The sequence below is a fragment of the Aotus nancymaae genome, unplaced genomic scaffold (genome assembly GCF_030222135.1).
Source record: "Aotus nancymaae isolate 86718 unplaced genomic scaffold, 86718_ANA_hifiasm-v0.15.2.pri h1tg000025l, whole genome shotgun sequence".
Lineage (NCBI taxonomy): Eukaryota > Metazoa > Chordata > Mammalia > Primates > Aotidae > Aotus > Aotus nancymaae.
Genome location: NW_026988438.1, coordinates 25,245,438 through 25,248,602, shown reverse-complemented (window position 1 = coordinate 25,248,602; position 3,165 = coordinate 25,245,438). Strand labels below are relative to the sequence as shown.

Genomic DNA, 3,165 nt, shown 5'->3' with positions numbered 1-3,165 from the left:
AATATTCTTCCTTCTTTCTTCTCTCTCTGCCTCCTTCTTACTGTTGTCTTCCTTTTATTACTATAATGCCTTTTAGGGCACAATTTTGAAGGTTTGTTTTGAATCTTGATGAGAGAGCAGGAAGCCTTTTGGCCTATGAGTTCCAAGAGTCATATTCCACAAGTCATATCAGAAGGACAGGAAGCAGGGAGGGTGACTGACATGGAAGGTGCCAGCGAGATGGCTCTGCCATGAGATTGTGCTGATGCCACAAGCAAAGCGTGTGTGCCCCTGCCATCCACAGGAGAAGTCCCTCCAGGCATTTCAGATAATACCTGAAAGAAATGATAAGGCAGGGAATCAGAGGCTGACGTTTCTATTGGATGGACTGGGGATGTGAAGATCAAAAGGTCATTTTCAGATGAAATCGGGAAGTACACGGATAATAGAGAAACCACCACCACCAACCCCACACCTACAGCTCCAAAGCGTGTCATTCAGAAGAATCCTTGTTGATACTGGCCATCACCTTGTGTCACAATACCAGGTGAGTTGTCACAGTGGAAAGCAGGGGTTTTCCCAGAAGCCATTCTGATAATGGGACTACTAGAAATGACTTAACTAGGCGCGTTGGGCGGCATTTTCATGTGTTGCGAGGGCCAGGCCGCGGGTCTCTCCTTGCGGCCTGTGTGCCAGAGCAGAGTATGAGTCTGAGGTGGAGGGAGTCATGGCAGGACAAGCGTTTAGAAAATTGCTTCCACTCTTTGACCAAGTCTCAGTTGAAAGGAGTACTGCTGAAACTGCAACCAAAGAGGCATTATGCTTCCAGAAAAATCTCAAGGAAAAATATTGCAAGCAACCGCAGTCACTGTTGGATGGGGTTCTAAAGGAAAGGGTGGAGAGATTCAACCAGTTAGCGTGAAAGTTGGAGATAAACTTCTTCTCCCAGAATGTGGAGGCACCAAAGTGCCTAGATATTCTAGATGACAAGGATTATTTCCTATTTAGAGATGGTGACATTCTTGGAAATTACATAGACTGAAATAAGTCACTATTGAAATGGCATCAACGTGAAGCTGCCCATTCCACTGAAGTTCTGAAATCTTTCATCATGTAAATAATTTCCATATCTCTCTTTTATAATAAACTAATGATAGCTAATGACAAAAAAAAAAGAAATTACTTAACTATACAAAGAAGTGTCTCTCAATCACATAAATATATCCCACTAAAGTCAAACTAAAGATGTCCCCAACTCAACTCCCCCTTAGCCAGAGCCCCACGATGCCCTTGGCTACTCTAATCCCCCTGACAAGATGACAAAAGGAAAGTCAGAGGCCTCAAGTAAATGTGATTTAAAATCCCTTTTGCCAATTTTACAAAAACATCTGACCCAGTGTACACATTGCAGAGACCCCTCCCAGGGACTGGGAAGCGGTTCTGCAACGGAGAACTCCAGAAACTTAAACTTGTCATGGAAAACCAGCTTTTGCCTAGAACAGAAGTAATTTACCTTCATGGTCAGAGAGCTTATTCTATCATAGGAAGGAGATTTATTAGGCATTGCTTGTAGCCATAAGGTTTTATTCAGCTTAGAAATTGCTAATAATATTACTAGATGATTAATTTATACTGTTTGAATTACTAGATAGTGAGCCACTTTTCGTAACATTTACACTCTGACTTGTCATTCACTCCCTTTTAAATCAGTCGGTCCCAAGTTCATTCAATCAGCAAACATTTATTGAGGGTATTCTTTCTGCAGGCACTGTGCTAAGTTCAAATGGTGAGGAAAGTAAACACAGGCCCTGCCTCCACGGGACCCTCAGGAGAGGAGACACATAAGCAAGTAATCAGACAGGTATGTAACCACTGGTCTAGAGAGGAAAATTCAGGGTCCTGTGAGAGTAAAACAGGGGGTCCTAACCTAGTGGGGGTGAGAGGAAAGATTGAGATCTGAAGGATTCATTCCTTCAACAATTATTTTTGAGTGCTACCCTTTGTTCAAACAGTGCTAAGTCCTGGAATAAGGCAAGCAAAAGCTACAGAGTCCCTGTCTTCTGTCTTCCTAGAACTGGAGGAGACATTGTCAGAGAATCTGATTGCATCTATCTGTAAATTACAACCTCATAATAGCCTCCATGAAGGGGGATGCAGGTGCGTATGTGAGGATATGTAAGGAGGGTTGGTGCAGGAGGGACAGGCTTTCTAAAGGGGGCCACAGGGTGCTGAGAGCCAGAGGCAGAGTTAAATGGCTGGGTGAGAAGATGGGAGGGTGTCTGGGAGTATTCCAAGCAAAAGGAAGCGTGAGCAAGGGCTGGGGGTGGGAGAGAGCACATAGGAGGGAGAAAAAAGACGCAAAGAGCCCTGCATGGCTCCAGGTGAGACTACAACTACCTGGGGCTGGATAAATAAAAATGGGCTGGTGTGCCTAAAACTGATAGGAGCACTGGAAAAGTTCAGAGCAGTGGAGAGACATGGCCCAATTGGCATTTAAAGGGAGCACTCTGGCTGCAGCAGGGATATTGGATTACAAGGGTTGCTTTGGCAGTAACTGCATCCTAATTACTTCCCTCTTTCTCACTTTCTTTTCCGGTGGCCACAGAGATTTAAATAAATGCATGCCAGATACAGAGTTAAAAGCATGCCAACAATGAGGGCTGTATGGTTTAGAGAAAAGCAGAAGAGCACACTGTTTTCAGTCAGGCAAAGGCAGATTGGATTGCCTGCCACCGCCAGTGGGCTGGTGGCTCCAGGCAGGTCACTCACCTTCTCTAAAACCCACCTCCACCTAGTCTATAAAATGCAGATAATGATGCCTGCTCCACTGAATTGTACGAGCATGGGAAAGGGTGTGTGCAAATTACCTGACATTTGGCAGAATTCAGTACATACCAGCTGTTAATGAGAGTAATTGCAATGTTGTCAAGCTAGTCAGAGGAAGATTTCTAACCAAAAGCTATACTAGCGAAAGCACTGAGAATACAGTGCAATTTCTCATATTAAAAATATATATGTATATATAATACATTTATGTAAATACTCAATATTTTTATAGATAGTTGACTAATGAGATCTTCCAAATACTAGTGTTAGAAAACAAGTTTATATTACTTATATGATTAAAATATATAAATACACAATGAAGTTGAAAAGTTTTCTCAATACAGTATATTGTACAGGAAT

General features: G+C 42.8%; 1 long non-coding RNA gene across 1 annotated transcript; it reads left to right on the top strand.

The window, feature by feature from the left end:
* The first annotated feature begins 287 nt into the window (after positions 1–287).
* On the top strand, positions 288–2,641 carry LOC105723348 (uncharacterized). The gene is made up of 4 exons (XR_001108807.2): positions 288–526; positions 1,745–1,840; positions 2,052–2,136; positions 2,585–2,641. It is a non-coding gene; the product is annotated as an uncharacterized LOC105723348 (long non-coding RNA).
* Positions 2,642–3,165: the final 524 nt, after the last annotated feature.